General features: G+C 40.1%; 1 non-coding gene across 1 annotated transcript; it reads right to left on the bottom strand.

The window, feature by feature from the left end:
- Positions 1-2,169: 2,169 nt before the first annotated feature.
- On the bottom strand, positions 2,170-2,276 carry LOC115870952. Its single transcript, XR_004047013.1, has one exon. It is a non-coding gene; the product is annotated as a U6 spliceosomal RNA (small nuclear RNA).
- Between the last annotated feature and the right edge of the window lie 17,825 nt (positions 2,277-20,101).

Genomic DNA, 20,101 nt, shown 5'->3' on the forward strand with positions numbered 1-20,101 from the left:
GTTTCCTTTCCCCACCTCCTCCCCTGTTGTCTTCCATGTGCATCCCTGCATTTGATCCGGTCCCTTCCATATTACCTGGTCCTTACCTCAAGAATGTTTGTATATAGTAGCTTTTTCCCTATACCCCTTTTGCATTTTTTTTTGTCGCTTACCTCAGTGGACTCATGTTGTACTTGTCCTTTTGTGCCTGACTTACTTCACTTAGCATGATTTCCTCCAAATAAGATTTTGTTGAACATCATTCAATAGTAGTTGCAGCAATACATTGATGAGGAGCTGCCACAAGTTGAGGCCAGAATTAAGAGAAGGCATAGAACAATACACTATGTAAAGTCATTGGACTTTGCATCATAGAAAGTGTGGATAGCCTTGAGAATAATGGGAATTCCAAAACATTCTTTTGTGCTCATGATGAACCTATTCATGGATCAAGAAGTGTTTGTGGGAACAGAACAAAGGAATACTGCATGGTTTAAAATCAGGAAAGGGTGCATCAGTGTTGTGTCCTTTTATTATATGTATTAAATCTGTATGCCAAGCAAATCGGATTATAAGAAGAAGAATGATTTTTCAGGATCGGGGGAAGGGCTATTACCAATGTGTAACATGCAAATGACAAAACCTTGCTTGTTGAAAGTGGGGAGGACTTGAAACACTTGCTGATGAAGATCAAGGATTGTAGCTTTCAGTATGTATGGATTACAACTCAATGTGAAGAAGAGCAAAATCCTCACAACTAGACCAATAACTGAAAAAGAACAAACTCATTGTCATCAAGTGAATGCTGACTCATAGTGACCCCCACTAGGGGTTTCTGAGACTTTAACTGTTTAAGGGAGTAGAAAGTCCCATCCTTCTCTCTCCCGTGGTTGGTGGCTTCAAATTTTGGACCATACAGATCGCAGTCCAACAAATAACTATCGCATTACCAGGGCTGCAAACTAATTGGTAACATCATGAGAAATGGAGAAAAGATTGAAATTGTCAAGGATTTTGCCTTCCTTTGATCAACAATTAATGCTTATGGAAGCAGAATTCAAGAGATCCAATAATGGGCTGCATTGAGTAAATCTTCTGCAAAAGACCTTTATAGACTATTGAATGCAGGGAAATAACTTTGAAAACTTAGATGCAACAGACCCAAGCCCTGGAATTTTCAATCCCCTCCCATGCATGTGAAAATTGGATACTGTATAAGGAAGCCAATAAAGTATCACATTTAAATTATGGTGTTGGCAAAGAATAAATTTACAAGATGGGTTGAACTATAACCCACCAGAACATGGAGGGTCACTGAGATAGCTAAGGCATTGTTATAAGAAATTATCTTGAAGTTCAGACTACCCAACAGTGTGGAATATAAAAATGGGCCAGCATTTGTGCCAAAAATAACTCACTTTCCCAAAGACTAACCACATCATATTTTCTGCATATGACCTATAGTCGTCAGGATAGAGAGGGTTAATCATATTATCAACTAGACCCTAGTGAAATTATGTAGAGACACAATAATTGAATAAATTTACTTCCTGTAGCTCTTGTGAGAATTAGAGCCTCCCTTTTCTCTGTCTAAAAGAGATCACCATTTGAGTTTGTGTATGGCACGCCCTTTTTCATAGAGGCAATAAGAGACCCAAATGAGGCAAACATATTATTGACCTAGGAAAAGTGAAGCAAGCCTTACTGGACGATGGCCAGAAAGTTACTCAGGAACAGCCCCATCAGACAGTCAATCTCTGATCCAGCCTGAATTAGGTTCAGATTAGCATTTGAGTCTGCTTCCTGGATTGGCCCAAAGAGTAGTTGGATTTATGGTGCTGCATACTTCCAAAACTATATCTGAATTACCTAGCAGAATTAACTGGTACTCTAACATTGTAGAACTAGAGATCAATCTAACTCCCTGATTTAAGAACAGGGGCCATACCAATTGTGAAGCTCTGATGGTAAGCTTCCTTGTAAATGTCAACTTCCAGGGCATCTTCAACTAGAATGGCAGGGGCTGCCACTACTTTTATGCAGTGAGACCATCAGGATGCAAATTTATGTAGGTTTTTAGATAGATATGCTCTAAGTCTTGGCTCAAATCCTATAAACTAGAACAACATGCCGACAACCATTTTGTTTTAAAACAAAATAGTTAGAGAGGAAAGAGGAATTTTTTTTTTTTTAAATATGGAACGCTTCACGAATTTGCGTGTCATCCTTGCGCAGGGGCCATGCTAATCTTCTCTGTATCATTCCAATTTTAGTATATGTGCTGCCAAAGCGAGCACGAAAGAGGAATTTTTTTACGCCAGGCAGAACTAGTACTGGAGCTCCAATGAGGGCCTGTTTGAAAGCCTTCTGTGCATTTTTTGCAGTCTCACCAGCCCTCCTAACACTTCTCCGCTGAGGGCCTTATAGAGAGGTGTAGAAACATTACTGTGGGAATCCAGATTCCATAGGAGCCAGTCATGCCCAGAACCTCTCTCAGTAGTATTTTAGCTTTTCTTCTAGGGATACAACAAATGACATGGATTCTATCGAACAACAGCTTCCCCTCTCCCGTTTATAAGTGAATCCTAAATACTGTACACAGGGTAAGCACAACTGTGCCTTTTCTTTAGAAACTTTAAATCCTTTTCCCTTAGGAAATTAAACACAGCTTCGCTCTCTCATACAGAGTCATCAAAGGACTGGCTGCAAATTAACAGGTCATCTACATATTGCAAGAAGGTATTTGGTGGTGCCATTGGAAAAACATCTCTCCCAAAGTATGTCCGAAGATCCATGGAGAATCACAGAACCTGTTCCACCAGAGTATAAGGATGTGCCATCCCTGTGTGCAATAGGTGCACTGGCTCACTGATTGCCTGTGGGTTGTGAACCAGGCTCCATTGTCTATTTGGCCTTGGGACTGCTAAAATGGGAGTATTATACAGAGAGGGCCTTTCTACAATGATGCCTGCCTCCTTAAGTTGATTGTTAATGGTAGCCCAACTTGGATTCCTTGAGGCAAAAGCCTATATTGATGTTCTTAGGGTAGCCTGCCTAAAGTTTCCATTTTATAATTACTTTCCATTGACAGTTTTTGTAGCCTTTCAATCTAGCCAGACCTGAGGGTTGATGTCATGAATATCTTATGGGAAACCTACCCCATCTGAAGCTTCATTGATTAACAGTAAGCTAGGTTCAGATGTGGAAGTCATCTGAGCTCCTAATTTAAATTTAAAACTGTTCCAAAAAGCTCAGTGGGGGATTCAGGAACAACTGAAAATGGATATAAGAATAAAGAGCCCTCCCAGGTGCAGAATACATGGGGTTGAGAAGCCTCATAGTTGGCAGCCTGTTAATGCCAGTGACATGGAGGTAGAAGTCAAAATAAAACAAAAATATTTTAATATCAAGTATGCAGCTCTAGTTTCCAGCAGTAAGTGCATAAACTTCCTCCCAATATCCACACCCACCCATGGCTCACAGGTTTGATATCAATGGTGCTGCCAGAAGGAGCAGGGGATCTTGGGCCCATTAGGCGATGCTGTCTGTCACCACCAAGATTCTCTTGGACCATCACTGGAAACAGGTGGAGGAAGGCTTCCCTCCAACTCTCATGTGACATTCACACTGGATATGGATAAACATCCCACAGCCATAACAGACTACCAGGATAGGGGCTGTCTGGGGTAGGTTGAGCCATCTTGCCTTGGAGACTTAGAGCTGACACTGGCGGCAATAATAGCCCCAATAATTCTAGCTTTTTGTGTTATTTCTTTTCCTCCTCTAAATCCTGGTTATTTTACACTAAGGTTGCTGCCTCTAGGACCTCAGTTGGGTCACTTTGGGATTTTATAGATATACAGTGGTGTTACCTATGTATATCCTCAATAGACTGATGAATGGTATGGGTATTTTTTAAAACACTCACATTAGGTGTATCTGGATTATCAACCTTCGAGTTGTTGCTCCTAGACAATTTCTGAAAGCTGCTGAGCTCTCTCAACTTTGCCCTGGACTACCTCAGCAAATTTTGAATAATTTAATCTCAATGTCCATTCCTTCAGTAAGGCAGATTTTCATGTAACATTGAGCAGCCTTCCTCTCTGCCCCTGCCAGACACACTGTGGATTCTATTTAGGGACAGCTAAGGTTCCATCAACTAAATTTTCATTTACAGCATGCGTGCAGTCAGCTGTTTGTCTAGCAGCCTCAATAATACATTGTTCCTCATTAGTGCTGCAGCAATAAGCTAGGAGGGCAATGAGGTCCTTTCAGGGCAAATAAAAATAATCACTATGTGGCGAAATTCTTCAATGAATCCACCAGCATTGTTAGAAAAATTGCCCATCTGATCCTTGTACATTTGTAAGTCTTCTATACTAAAGAGGACCTGCACTTTCATGACATTTCCTTAACTTGTGCCACTGCTTAGAGGGACATATTTCAGGATACAGGGTTCCCTTTATTCCTGGAATAAACCAGCTAAGCTGGTTGTTGCTTCCTCATCTATGGGCACTGTTGGCTCTGGTAAATACTTTGGGAGAGGAAGTTTCTCAAGAGTTTGACCCAAGTTGGTTCAGCTGGTGCTGGTAGGGAAGACTTTGTGCACAGAACTTTGTGCTTTTCTAAGGAGACTAGAGGTTTGCATGCAAAGCACTTCACACCATTTTCCCTCTTTTTGATGAAACAATGTTAACTGCAAAATTGTATTGTAACCCAGAGATCCATTGACTGGCCAGACCTGACTCTAAGTTTTTACAAAAGCTAGGTGTTACAAAAGGAAATCATTTTTTTCAGTTTCAGGTGATCTAATGTTAATTCTTGGGTTCTGGTTCTTTAACAGGGATCCCAGAGGGTTGTTGTGGTCAGGCACTCAGGCATTCTATCCCATTTCTGTTTAATATGACAAAAAGAAAAGAGGCGGTTTTGAGTCACAGGTACCACCATCCTGGGGTTGGAACTCTTCTCTTAACTGGAACTCTTGAAGGTACCTAGAGGTGCCCCCTGTCAGCTTCCTTATCTCCCTCTGGGAAGGCTTCACCTGCTCCTCAGCTGGGATTCCCTCCTGTACTGAGGTGGGAATTAGGGAGTGCAGACCAGCTAATTGCCCGCCCACCTCTTCTCTGCAGTCAGTTTCTCCTCAGTAGGGAAAAGCCTGCAGTTGGGTGTAAGTGACATTTCTTAGCTTCCTCATAACACTCTAAGCAGGACAGATTAAAGTTTGATAAACGCCCATCAGCCACACTAAGGTTTCACAAGCCCCTGACGGGGATTTCCCTTTCCCAGGGTTCTCATAATCGATGGCCTATAATCGTGAATTTTGTAGTTGATGGCTGTAGGGCTATAGAGCAATAAAAAAAATTAAAAAAAAGAAAATCAGAATTAAGTACTCCCATGTCCAGAATTTACAAAATTCTCTCAAGATTATAGTAAAAGCCAACATGTTTAGAGTATCAAGTTTCTCAGTGTGAGATTTCTTTAAGGCTACTACAATAGAAAATAATTCCTCCTGAACTAAGGACTTCAACCCGTAACAATGCTCAAAGTGAACCAAAAATTGGTGAACGCTCTTGATCGATCCCTCCAGAATAATGGCTCTAAAGATCCTTAGAGGAAGCAGAATCTGGATGCAGGACTTGTGTACAGCTGATGGGCATTTACTAAAATTTAATCTTTCCTGCTTAGAGTGTTATGAAGAAGCTAGGAAATACCACTTACACCCAACTGATGAGGCTCTAAAGACTTTGTAATTTATTGCAAAATTCACAGAACAATCAGCACTCCTCTTCTGGTTGCCTTAGTAACAATCTGAACAGGGCTGGTAGGGTAACTTGTAGGCAGAAATTGATGGACAAAAAGTGAAAAATCTGTGTCAAGAAAGGCGTCAGCTCTAGCAGAAACATGAAAAAGAAAAGATTTCTTCTCTTCGCTCAAATCTATGTCATGAAATCTATGGTATGAGAACTTCTCAGACAGTTACTCAGGAAGCCAGCCACAGTCATATTAAGTGTCTCAGAATTCACGATGACCAACCGATTCAAATCACGACATGGACCTTAATTATTCTGGGACCACTGTCATGTGAATTCATAAACAATCAAATTTAGATGTAGTCTTGACACCAGAGAGGCCACTCATCCACTTTCAGTCTCATGAATAATTTTAGCTTAAAGAATGTGAGACAGTGAAGAAAAGGGAGTGGGATAAAGAGTGAGTTAGAAAGAAAAACTGAGAGATCACAAAACACAGATCAAAACAAAGTATAAAGGCAGGTAGTGAGGGAGGTGTGTTTTTTTTTAATCATATTATTAGGGACACATACAACTCTTATCCAAATCCATACATACATCAATTGTATAAAGCACATTTGTACATTCATTGCCTTCATCATTCTCAAAACATTTGCTCTCCACTTAAGCCCCTGGCATTAGGTCCTCATTTTACTGCCTCCCTCCCCACTCCCCCTCCCTCATGAACCCTTGATAATTTAAAACTTATTATTTTGTCATATCTTACACTGTCCGATGTCTCCCTTCATGCACTTTTTCTATTGTCTGTACCCCAGGGAGGAGGCTATATGTAGATCCTTGTAATTGGTTCCCCCTTTGTAAATGGTTCCCCCTTGTAATTGGTTCCCCCTTGTAAGTGGTCTCCCGCCTTCCCACTATGAGACCTAATGCTCCTCGCTGACCCATGGCCCTATGGGGGGGAACAACACTGGAGACTCAGGGTCGGGATTGGACGGCCCATTCTGACACCACCACACCGAGGCAAAACACTAAGTGCATGCAGCAGAGCAGCTGGGGGAGCAGAGCAGGGAGCTCCGGAGGGAGTGCAAAGGGTAGACTTTAGGGCCAGAGTGTGGAACCCCATTGGATTCTACTGGAGGACATGCCTAGAGGTCAAAAATCAGACCTTTACCTTTTTAAAAATTAATTTATTCATTTATGGGTCATTGGTTTTCTTTGTTATCATCATTGTGTTTCTTTTGTTCCTTTGTCTTGCTATGCCTTGTTTTTTGGTGCATATTATTATTATCTCTGCAGATCTATCTAGATAAGATAGATGGACAGTCTGGGGAGAAAACAATGGACTGATGGTTCTGGGGGGACAGAGGTGAGGGGGAGGCAGGGGAAAGGATGTGGTGTTGACCAACACAAAGACAAGGGAGCAGCAAGTGATCCAAAATTAGTGGCAAGGAGGGTGTGAGAAGGTTTGTAGGGATTCAGCAATGGCAATGTAACTGAGAGAAATTACTGAAACCCAAATTAAGGATGACCATGATAGTGGGACAAGAGGAAAGTAAAAGGAAATAGAGGAACTAGGAGGCAAAGGGCATTTATAGAGGTCTAAAGACAGGCATGTACAGATGTAAATATATAGAATGGTGGGGAAATAGATCTACATGCATATATTTATAGGTTTAGTATTAAGGCAGCAGATGGACATTGGACCTCCACTCAAGTACTTAGTCAATGCAAGAATACTTTGTTCTATTAAATTGGCATTCCATTATGCTCACCTTCCTGACATGATCGCTGAAGACAAATGTGTGCATAAGCAAATGTGGCGAAGAAAACTGATGGTGACCAGTTATCAAAAGATAAAATTTCTGGGGTCTTAAAGGCTTGCAGGTAAACAAGAAGCCATCGAGTTCAGAAGCAGCAAAGACGACATGGAAGAAGCACATGAGCCTGTGTGACCACGAGGTGTAGAAGGGATCAGGTATCAGGCATCAAAGAACAGAAATTCATATTAGTGTGTGCCTACCTTCCTGATATGATCACTGAAGTCAAATGTGTGCATAAGCAAATGTGGTGAAGAAAGCTGATGGTGCCCGGCTATCTAAAGATATAGCATCTGGGGTCTTAAAGGCTTGAAGATAAACAAGTGGCCATCTAGCTCAAAAGCAACAAGGCCCACATGGAATAAGCACACCAGCCTGCGTGACCACAAGGAGTCGAAGGGATCAGGTGTCAGGTATCAAAGAACAAAATATCATATCATTGTAAATGAGGGGGAATGCTGAATGGAGACTCAAAGCCCTTCTGTAGGCTACTGGACACCCTAACAGAAGGGTTGCAGGGAGGAAACAAGCCAGTCAGGGTGAAGGGTAGCAAGGATGAAGCATACAACTTTCTTCTAGTTCATAAATACTTCCTTGCCCCCCCCCACCAACCCCCACCAACTATCATGCTCCCAATTCTACCTTACAAATCTGGCTAGAATAGAGGATGTACACTGGTACAGATAGGAACTGGAAACACAGGGAATCCAGGACAGATGCTCCCTTCAGGACCAGTGGTGAGAGTAGAGATACCAGGAGGGTGGAGGGAAGGTGGGGTAGAAAGGGGGAGCGGATTACAAGGATCTACATATAACCTCCTCCCCCCTGGGGGGTGGACAATAGAAAAGTGGGTGAAGGGAGATGTCAGACAGTGTAAGATATGACAAAATAATAAGTTATTAATTATCAAGGGTTCATGAGTGAGGGGGGAGCGGGGAGGGAAGGGGAAAATGAGGAGCTGATATCAAGGGCTCTAGTAGAAAGCAAATGTTTTGAGAATGATGAAGGTAATGAATGTACAAATGTGCTTGACACAATGGATGTATGTATGGATTGTGATAAGAGTTGTATGAGCCCCCAATAAAATTATGTTTTAAAATAAAGTAAAATCATTGACTTGTAGAAAAATAACAAATATTATAGACTCATTTGCTATCTGTGTTAGTTTGGGTTGACTAGAAGAACAAATTCATAGACACTCATATGTGTATAAGAAAGAGCTTTATATACAAGAGCAATTGAATATTGAGAAAACATCTCAGCCCAGTCCAGATGAAGTTCTTAAGTCCAATATTATCCCATATGTCTGATACAAATCTACAAATTCCACTTCAGACTTATGCAACACATGCAATGATATCAAATGCAAGAAGATCACACGCCAGTAGGTAGAAAGTCTTGTGGATCCAGTGGCAGTGGAAGCATCTCAGCACTGGCAGGGGTCTCCATGTGACTCCTTCAGCTCCAGGGCTCTAGCATAGTTTTATATGTCTTGTCTGCAGGACTGTCTCCCAGGGAGTGAATGTGTGTTCCACTTCCATTGAGTTATTTATCTCCTTAGCACCTCCAAATGAAGTCATCAAGTTGCGACCTGATTAACAGGCTAAATTCTACCCTAATCACTCTTAAGTTTCAAACTGAAAACAAATTATTTAACTACCATACTATCTAAAAATAACACAATAATTTTTGGTGATTCAGAAGATCAGAGAAAATTTTCTAAATAAAATAATTTATTTTCTCCAGGTTTGTATCCAAGTCTTTAAAAAGTTTTTCACATTGGAAATAAACATTTTTTTCCTTCCTGTTTAGATATAAAAGGATGAAAATTTTTACTGCCATGGTAATAATTAGACAGTAAATCCAATAAAATTTATAACTGTATCTTCATGAATACGACTGTCAAAGAGCAAAGGATGCAAACAAAAAACGTCCTTGATAAACTAATACTCAAAGAAAAAAGCCCTTCACAGGTTAGCTTCGGGTTTTGTCATTTTTGACAGGTGAACACATCAGGTAAAAATAAAAGGTTCGTAAAAGACAAAAGAAGAGGCCAACCAAGCGTTCGACAATGGAGTAGATGGGAGCCAGAAAAACAAACAAATTTGACTATATTCGGATCAGCATGACAATTTGTGTCCTTTAATTTTTGCCTATGCATTTTGTTGAGAAAAGAGCACGTGACTTCACAATGCAAAGCAATAAAAAAACTCACAAATCTTGGTTTTCATAAAGCAGCATGTTAGACTCAAATAAATTTAGAATTCAATGAAATCTTGAAAAGTGCTTCTGAATTTTATCTGTCAGATATAAAAATACTTACAGATTCTTAGGAAAGAAAGAAAAACAATATTTAGAATTTTTCTACACCCAAGAAACTGTTTCAAATATGATGATATGAAAATAATACAGATATATTGAGAAACAAATGTCAAAATATCACCTCACTCAGGTATTGAAATTATTATGAATGGCTTCAAAAATAACTGTATAACTATTGTAAAAATGTTTAAGGGTTTATAAAAGAAGAAATTATAGACATACTTCAATTTATTGTGCTTCTTTTTATAAATTAATACATATAAATAGAAGGCTTGTAGCAACCTGGTGCCAAGCAGCTCTATCACTGCCATTTTGCCAGGAACATGTGCTCATTAAATGTCTAGTAACATCTTGGTAATTCTTGCAATAATCTGAGCTGTTAATAATGCTATTGCACACTTAATAGACTATACTCTCTTGTAAGCATAACATTTCCATTCATTGGTAAAGCAAAAATTTATGAGTCATTTTGTTGTAAGAATCACTTTATTGCAGTGTTGTGAAGCAGCCCGTAAGAACTGAGAATGATACCTGTATATTTTTCAAATCTAGCCTTAGCAACGGCATCCACCATACTTTTATACAATATGACCTTCATGTTATTTTTTCAAGAGGTATTGTCTATGTGTCTCCGCTTAGCTCTCAGGAGGCTGTGACTCACTTATAAATGGAATGTGATGTTGGTGATTTCTTAGGCGAAGATAGAAAAGACATAGGCTTCTGCCGACTTGACTAGGTTTCTCATCATTGGAACTTGAACTCACAAAGGCAAGTTTCCTCACCCTGAAGATCTTAAGCTGTGAGAAATACAAACCACATGGTGAAAGCCAAACCATTTAGAGGGGTATTTCATTCAAAATCCATTAGTTTGAAGTAATACTAGCCCAAGTGCAAGATATGGCTCTTTAGCTATTATCAAACTTTAATCATAAAGCCAATGCAATCTTGAATCTTCACAGATAAGAACTCACTATCATGGAAAATTATAAGCTGCTTCATCTAAAAAGTTGTTTATTGATACATTCTGTAATTTTTGCTAGCCTTTTCTTCTTGTTTCACTTGGTCTTTATCATCTCTTAATTATCTTCTTCAAAACCATCCAGATTAACAATGCCAGGCTACTTCATACTCACTGTCAAACTTGGCATGCCTTCTCCATGACTTTTCTTTCCCCCAAGGAACATATAAGGCAATGAAAATTGAAGAGTGGTAGATACAACCTTTTTGGACAATGGTTTGACATCATGTCTTAGCTGACATTGGACTTGCATGTTGATGCATGGGCTTTCCTTCAACCAAAAGGGGATTCATTTTCTATGACAAAGATAGATGCTTTGTCTTCAAATTACTCTGCATGAGAACCCTTAAAAAGTGTCACAATGAAAAAAAAAAGTATCACAATGATTTCAATGTTTTCAGCAACAGGCAACACTGCCACACCACAGTATGGATTTTTAATTTCAGGCTGCCAGCTATGAACCTTAGAAGACTTCCTTTGGCTTTTGTCCAAGCCACCATGAATTTATTTGGTTGATATTTCTTAGTACACTCATCCATCAGCTCCTTGTAGGATGCCACAAACTGGAACCTGGTGTGTGTTTTCTCACATGCTGATGTCTGTTCCAAACTGAAACCATGACCTGATATCAGTTAGTTTATTAGAGCAATTCTGGGTGAGCAACAATGCAGCTTTAATAAAGCAGAGGGTTCAAAGCAAAAGAGCTTCACATCTATAGCTGTATTTTAAGAAAATCAATTATACCTTGAAATGTTGTTTGAAGTCCATAAATGTTCTTCTCCCTGTTTTCACTGAGTAAATTCCATCTTAGCTGAATGGCCCAGTCAAGAACGACATGACACACGAAATAGGATGAGGGTTCCCTCATGGAGATATCATCATTCTACCTCCTGGGTTGTATGACCTGTGGTCTGGAGAGCTCTGGTTCTTCTGTCAGCCAAGCCACACCCCCTCCTTGGCAGCACTCCTTCATTGCCACAGCTGCGACCTCCAACTCCTACATCCCTGCTGGATGTTCCCCACATGAAACAGCTAAGACAACCACAGAGCTCACAGTAACCCAAGAGGACTGCCTCTCAGGCAGACAACGCACGTTGCGCCCAACCACCTACTTCACAAAATCGCTTCAAACTATCCCCCACCCTACAAAACCCTGCCAGAGCTGCAGGCAGACCCTTTTCAACACCCAATGCCTGCTCACCTGCCTTCTTCACTGCCACCATCATCATTACTACCCCCTTGGAACAAGTATAAACTACCCTGGTGTGATCTACCCAAATTACTGACACCCAAACTATTGTCACAGAATTATGAGCCTTTAAAATTTTTTTTAAATTCTTTTATTGGGGGCTCATACAATTCTTTTCATAATCCATTCATACATCCATTGTGTCAAGCACATATGTACATTTGTTGCCCTCATCATTCTCAAAACACTTGCCTTATACTTTAGGCCTTAATATTAGATGCTCATTTTCCCCCTCCCTCCCCATTCCCCCCTCCCTCATGAACCCTTCATAATTAATAAGTTATTATTGCTTTGTCATAAGTTACACTGTCTGACATCTCCCCCCCCTCCTCTTCTCTGCTGTCCATCCCCCAAGGAGGAGGCTATATGTAGATTCTTTCATCTGTTCCCTCTTCCCTGCCCATTCTCCCTTTACCCTCCCTGTTTTGCCACTCACACCACTGGTACTGAAGGAGTCATCTGTTCTGGATCCCCTGAATTTCCAGTTGCTATCTGTACCAATGTACATCCTCTCGTCTAGCCAGATTTGTAAGGTAGAATTGGGATCATGATAGTGAGGGGGGAGGAAGCATTTGAGAACTAGAGGAAAGATATATTTCATCGTTGTTACCCTGCACCCTGATTGGCTCATCTCCTCCCCACAACCCTTCAGTAAGGGGGTGTCCAACTGCCTACCAAAGGGCTTTGAGTCTCCACTCTGCACTCACCCACCTTTACAATGATATGATTTTTTTGTTCTTTGATGCTTGATACCTGATCCCTTCGACAGCTTGTGGTCACACAGGCTGGTGTGCTTCTTCCATGTGGGATTTCTTGCTTCTGAGCTAGATGACCGCTTATTTATCTTCCAGTCTTTAAGACCCCAGACACTATATCTTTTGATAGCCGTGCACCATCAGCTTTCTTCACCACATTTGCTTATGCACACATTTGTCTTCAGTGATTGTATCAGGAAGGTGGGCACCCACTGATATGATTTTTAGTTCTTTGATGCCTGATAACTGATCCCTTTTACACCTTGTGGTCAGACAGGCTGGTGTGCTTCTTCCATGTGGGCTTTTATGCTTCTCAGCTGGATGGCTGCTTGTTTATCTTCAAGTCTTTAAGACTCCGGATGCTATATCTTTTGGTAGGCAGGCACCATCAGTTTTCTTCACCACATTTGCTTATGTTCACATTTTTCTTCAGCAATTGTGTCAGGAAGGTGTGCATCCTGGAATGCCAATTTATTAGAACAACATGTTCTTGCATTGAGTAAGTGCTTGAGTAGAGGCCCAAAGTCCATCTGCTACCTTAATACTAACCCTATAAATATATGCATGTAGATCTGTTACCCCACACTCTTATATAAATATATTTACATATGTAAATTCCTGTCTTAAAACCTCTAGAAATACCTTTTGTCACCTAGTTATTTCCTCTATTTCCTTTTACTTTCCTCTTGTCCCACTATCATGCTCAGCCTTCATTTGGGTTTCAGTAATTTCTCTCGGTTACATTGCCCTTGCTGAATCCCTACCAGTCCTCTCACACCCTCCTTGCCACTGTTTTTGGATCACTTGTTGCTCCCCTGTCCCTGGGTTGACCATAATCACCTCCTTACCCCCACCTCCCTCTCTCCTACGTCCCTCTGGAATTATTGGTCCCATTGTTTTCTCCTCCAGACTATTCATCCAGTCTATCTTATCTAGATAGATCTGTAGAGATAATAATATTCATAAAAAAACCAAGCCATAGCAAGATAGGCGATCTGTGAGAACACAGCGATGGCAACAAAAAAGGAAACCAATTACCCATAGAAGAATATATTAATTAAGATAAAAAAATTTTACACAGAAAGAAAAACCTGTAAATAGATCGAGGTCTGATTTTTGATCTCTAGGCATGTCCTTCAGTCAGGTCCAATGGGGTACCATGCTCTGGCCCCAGAGTCTGTCCTTTGTACTCCCTCGGGGCTCTCTGCTCTGCTCCCACAGTTGCTCTGCCGCACGCTTTTAGTGGTTTGCCTTGGTGTCTCAGGGTCAAAAAAAGAAGGATATGTGACGGGGGAATAGGGCACTGACCCACCCAAGGGCAGGGTATTGCTTCTGTCTCCACAGGGAAAGAGGGACCAAATTTAAAGCCAGTGCCAGAAGAATGCAGCTTGCTGGCAAGGAGTGAGGAGCCAGTGGAGGGGCCTGAAGGCTCCATCCCCATACCAGCTATGTTGACAACTGCCCCTCACCCCAGAAGAATTTATTTGACAGGAGGGCACTGAAGCTGCAGCTAGGGGAGAGGGGTATGTCTGATCAGAGCAAATGGGAGCACTTAGGGTGGGGAACAGAGAGTGGAGCACACCCTGACCCCCCAGGCCTGGAGGATGAGATCCCTGCTCTGAACAGCCAATGGACAGAGTGGACAATATGGTTGATCTCACTACAAGACACACCATCCCTTGATGGCCCTGAGCTCTAAGGGGGACAACACTGGAGACTCAGTGTCGGGACTGACCCAGAGTCTTTAAAATTTTAGAATAAATTAGGATATCATAGGATAATGTATTACACAGCAATAGTAATGGGAACAATTATAATGTACTGGAAAAGAGATAGATTTCAAGATGAATTCAAGATATCCTAAAACTTAAATACACAAATGAGCAAAGCAGATTGCATAGTTTTCAAAATAATTATATATTATTTTTAAACCTATTTTTCACAAAACAGGAAAAGTAAAAACCACCCTCAGTAAAAAGTAACAGTAAACAGGCATACAGACCGTGGCTTTAGTAGTCAAAGTTTTTAAAGCATGAATTTTAAAAGTTTAAATAAACATTACTTATTAAATTTATAATACAGCAATGTAAGTTAAAGGAACATACACACAAGATATGATTTGTTTAGTAGTCAGGCAATGACAAAATAAAGATATTTGTAAACATCAAAATGGAGATTTTGGAAATAAAAATTTCATTAACTGAAGCAATAATCCAAATAGTCTCAAAAATTTTTTGAGACAGAAGAATTATTGTTCTTTTAGGCAGATAAAAAAATCGTATTCAAAGAAACAGAAAAAAAAATTATAGTCCCTCAAAAAATCAGTAGAACAGGGCCAAGTATTCTATCTCTTATATGGCTGGTTGGACGTAAATACTAGCTTTAATACTATATCACAATTTTTTATAAAGTAAAAGTTGTCATCATTGTCCTGAGCTAACCACACAAAGAAGGCTATATTTGAGGCCATTGTTGAAGCCACGGCGTCAACTTATTTCACTGGAGGTCTCCTTTTTTGGTTGACACTAAACTTTGTCAAACATGGTATTTTTCTCCAGGGAATGGAATAACAATACCAACAATATTTAATGGATACTCATCCATTACAAGAGATAGCAGATGATCTAGATCTAACTGTACTGAAGCAAGAAATGCAAGCTGCACTGAACACATTAATGAGAAATGAGTTTCCAGGCATTGACAGAACACCATTTGAAATGTTACCCAAAAAAGCTGATGCAGCACTGAAATCAATCATTAGCATATGCCAAGAAATTTGGAAGACAACTATCTGACCAACTGACTGGAAGAAATCTGTATATGTGTCAATTGTGAAGAAAAGTTATCCAACTGTGTTAGCCCAGATTGGCTACAAAAACAAAACCAGCAACACTTGTGTATGTATAAGAAAGAGGTTATATCAAGAAATAATTACATATCAAGAAAACACCCCAGCCCAGTTCAACTCAAGTCCATAAGTCCCTCTTCAGACTCACCTTGCCACATGCAATGATGAAGAAAAAGGGAAGATAACAGGTCAGTTGGTACGATGGATGTGGATTCCTGGCCAGTGAAGACATGGCAAGGTTGCAGCAGGTCTTAGGGTGGTTGCAAGCAGGAAGGTGAAGAGAGAGAAAGAGAGGAGGAGGTTTGCAGGTTCCCTCTTATGACATGGCCACCCCCTCAGCCCCCGAAAAGAGACAGCATCAGGCTGTCAGACAGATTGACAGATCTGACTCCAAGAGTGTCCAGTTGACATAAAATCATTTATGGATCACACGAACAAAATGAGGCACTTATTGAATAAATATCATTAATATCACATGTGAGAACAATTCTGCTGAAGATAATTCAAATGCAGTTGGATCAGTGCATCAATAGGGAGCTACATTCAGAAGAGGACAAGAGATGCTGACACCAAATGAAACGTGACTGAGAACAGAGAACACCAAAAACATGTTTAATTTTGTTTTATTAGCTATTCAAAGTCAATTGACTGGGTGGATCATGACAAACTATGAACAATATTGTGAAGAATGGAAATTCCAGAACACTTAATTGTGCTCATTCACAACCTGTACCAATAGTTTAAAGAGAAAAATAGGATACCGTATGTTTTAAAATCTGAAAAGGTGTGTGTCAGTGTTGTGTCCTTTCCCCACACTTATTCATTCTGCATGCTAAGCAAGTAATGAGAGAAGCTAACTCTATGAGGAAGGGCACAGTAGCAGCATTAGAGCAAGGCTCATTAATAACTTGTGATGTACAAATGACACAACTTGAAGGACTTGAAGCACTTACTGATGAAGATCGAAGAATTGAGCAGTCAGTATTAAGTCTTACAACTTAGTGTAAAGAAAATAAAATTTCTCACACCTGGACCAATAGACATTACGAATGTAAATTGTCAAGGATTTCATATTCCTTGACTCCACAATTATGGTGAAAGCAGCAGTGCAGAAATCAAGCCACACATTTCACTGGGCAAATCTGCTGTGCACAACTCCTCCCTAAAATGTTAAAAATCCCAGAGGACTTTTCTCAATTTGAGGACTAAGTTGTGCCTGACCTACACCATGACACTTCCTATCATCTAACATGTGTATGAAAGCTGGAAATGAACCTCGTGAATAAGGAAGACCACAGAATAATTGATGGATTTGAAGTATGGTAACGATGAAGAATATTGAAAACACCATGGACTGCTGTAAGAATACATAAATCTGCCTAGAAAGAAGTACAGTCAGAGTCACCAATTGTTTTGTGTTTATAGCTGTCTCTTCTTCTTTGAGCTGTGCCCCATCAGCAAATGAAGGTCCCGAAAGCTTTCCTCTGTCCAGGCCATTACATCAACTCTACTCTAAGAAGGCAGCTCTTCCTCAGTCATATTTTGAGTGCCTTCCAAGCTGATGGGCTCATCTCCTGGCACCAAATCTGACAGTGTTATGCTGCTATTCATGAAGTTGTCAGTATCTGACAATGTTCTGCTGCAGTTCATAAGATTTTCAATGGGTTCTTTCTCAGAAGTGGACAGCTCATTCCTTCTTGGTAGTCTGCTTTTCACTCTGGAAACTCTGCTGAAACTTGTCCACCTTTGAGTGACCCTGCTGTTATTTGAAATACCAGTGACATAGCTTCCAGCATCATAGCAACATTCAAGCCACTTCACTACAACAAGCTGATAGACAAGTGGTGAAAAACATATTTAGCATAATAAAAGTAGTCACAATAACAATGAGCTGTAATAATAATGTTATCATGCACATTGCCAAGTTATACCTATTGGCTATTATAAATTTTCAATATAATAGGTTTATAGAGTTTTTTATAGTAGTACATAAGTCAGGGATATTTAATTCATATAGTTTTTGATAGGTTCTGTAGAGTTGACTTACATTCATAGCAAGCCATGTACAATAGAAAAACAATTTCTTAATGTTGTGTCATCTTGATAATGATATGATGAAGCCCATTTTTGTGGCCCCTGTACTTTTGGTGTGATTTCCAATCCAGCAGGTTCATCTTCCAGCACAGTACCAAGCAATATTTGTTATGGTTTATAGAACTTTCATTGGCTGATATTTGGAAGTAGATAATCAAGCCTTTATCTGTAATTTATTTTAGTCTAGAAGCTCCTCTAAAATCCTTCCACAATGTGTATTTGAAACACAGATGGCATAACTTCCAGCATCTTAATAATATGCAAGCCACCAAAATTTGACAAAATAACAAATGGCAGTGGAGATAAATAGATATAGCTAGATCATGATAGATAGACAGATAGGCAGACAGATGGGGAGATTAGTATATGACTAGATACATGCTATTTGCTCTTTAGACTGACTTCAGGTCTATGTATATTTGAAGGGGATGTTTCTATCACTCTAACCTTCCCCAGAAGTAGTCTTTGCTCTTCAATTTACACCACATCAAGACTGAAATGTTAGTGTCCTTTGAAGGACTCAACTAGTGTTACTTTGAAATGTTCTTTGAGTTTCGGGGACAAAAATGTCTGAAGTGGCAAGATCAGGTCTGAAGGGTAGATGGAATAATATCTCCTTACAAAATTCTCCTAGGATAGCTCTTCCTAACCTTGAAGAGTGAGCGGGTGCATGCCATGATGTAAAAAAAAAAATCTCAAAGTAACTTTCAATGTTCTTCCTAGTAAGCCCGTGAGCTTCTTATGCATTGTGATAAAATCTATCAAGATTACTCTTTTGGAATCCCAAGCCACAGTAGTCATAACCTTCTGATCTGATTTTTCTGCTTTGAATTAAACTAGATTAATAGATGTCCCTGGCAGTTAGTTTTGATGAAAGCACTTTTTTTTCTTTATTAAGGTACCCTAGTTAGAGAAAGACGTGAATATTTCTGAAAGAAGTTTTCTGTAGGCATCCATTCATCATAGAGACATGTTTAAAATGTTAGCTTGGAATAAGTTAATGCATGGATGAACTGGAACCCTTGTAGAAGTACTTTTAAAATTGTCCTAGTATGTTTCTTATGATGATGTGCATAGACACACATAGGCACACATACAGGTACACATTGGTTAACATTTTTTCCCCCAGCAATATCACGACTATTATAAGTCCCTGGGGTAGAAAGGAGATATTTGCTTGAAGGATGTCAAAAGTTGGAGACACTTTGAGTTTTTAGCACTTAAGCTGTACCTAAGCTTGTCTGTCAGTTTGTGGTATGATGGTGGCTTGTGTGTTACTGTGATGATAGAAGCTATGTCAGTGGTGTTTCAAATGCCAGCAGGTTCACCCAAGTAAACAGATCTCGGCAGAGCTTCCAAACTAAGATGTCTAAGGGCTCGACTGGCATGAACAGAAGCAGTAGCTTCTGAAAACCTTATGTAGAGCATGGAAATATTATCATATAATGAAGGCCTAATGAATTGAAGGAGAAAAAATTTGGAGATAATGCCAGAAGATGTGACCTACAATTCGGAAGGCAATAGAAAGGTCACCGTTGATGAGCTGATTTTTCAAAGTAGAGTCAACCGTGATCACATGAATGGAATAAAGTGTGTGGAGGTAGAGCTATTCTGACTTTCACTTGCTGATGGGGCACAAGGTAAGAAGGAAGAGCTACAAAAATCTAACAATCAGGGACATTGGGTCTCCACTCAAGCACTTACTCATTATAAGAACACATTGTTCTTTTAAAATGGCATTCCAGGATGCACACCTTCCCGAATCGATTGCTGAAGAAAAATGTGAACATAAGCAAAGGTGGTGAAGAAAGCTGATGGTGCCCAACTACCATAAGATATAGCGTCCGGGGTCTTAAAGACTTGAAGATACAAGTGGCCATCTAGCTGAGAAGCATCAAGGCCCATATGGAAGAAGCACACCAGCCTGTCTGACCACAAGGTGTAGAATGGATCAGATATCAGACATCAAAGAACCTAAAATCATATCAGTGGGTGCCTGCCCTACTGACACAATCACTGTAGATAAACATGTGCATACGCAAAGGTGGTAAAGAAAGCTGATGGTGCCTGGCTATCAAAATATATAGCATTTGGGGTCTTAAAGGCTGAAAGATAAACAAGCGTCCAACTAGCTCAGAAGCAACAAAGCCCACATGGAAGAAGCACACCAGTATGTGTGACCATGAGCGGTCGAAGGGATCGGTGTCAGGCATCAAGGAACAAGAAATCATGTAATTGTAAAGGTGGGTGAGTGCAGAGTGGAGACTCA

This window comes from Echinops telfairi, unplaced genomic scaffold (assembly GCF_000313985.2).
Source record: "Echinops telfairi isolate 266 unplaced genomic scaffold, ASM31398v2 ScPeMD7_3509;HRSCAF=4178, whole genome shotgun sequence".
In the NCBI taxonomy this organism is placed as follows: Eukaryota; Metazoa; Chordata; class Mammalia; order Afrosoricida; family Tenrecidae; genus Echinops; species Echinops telfairi.